Here is a 328-nt window from a genome sequence, read left to right as displayed (position 1 = left end):
TGTCAGAAGAGACTCTGAAACTTACTCTTGAATGTAAAGTAGCCAAAGTGAACCAAACAAATGATGAAGTAAAAGAGCTGATAAAAGAATTCAAAGGGTGACTCTAGAAGAGAAAGTAAAGTATTAAAATGAAATATACAAAGACCTGGAGGAAGAATACCTAAAAAGAAGTATATTACCAGCATTTCTCAAACTGAAAGAACTGAAGAAAAAATTCAAGCTTTGGGTTGCAGTATTGAAGGATTCTATGGGCAAAAATTTGAATGACACAAGAAGTATCAAAAGAAAATGGAAGGTATATACAGAACCATTGTACCAAAAATAATTG

This window comes from Orycteropus afer, unplaced genomic scaffold, assembly GCF_000298275.1.
Source record: "Orycteropus afer afer isolate SDZICR_OR568_19922 unplaced genomic scaffold, OryAfe1.0 scaffold00340, whole genome shotgun sequence".
Classification (NCBI taxonomy): Eukaryota; Metazoa; Chordata; class Mammalia; order Tubulidentata; family Orycteropodidae; genus Orycteropus; species Orycteropus afer.
This window is presented reverse-complemented; position numbering follows the sequence as displayed.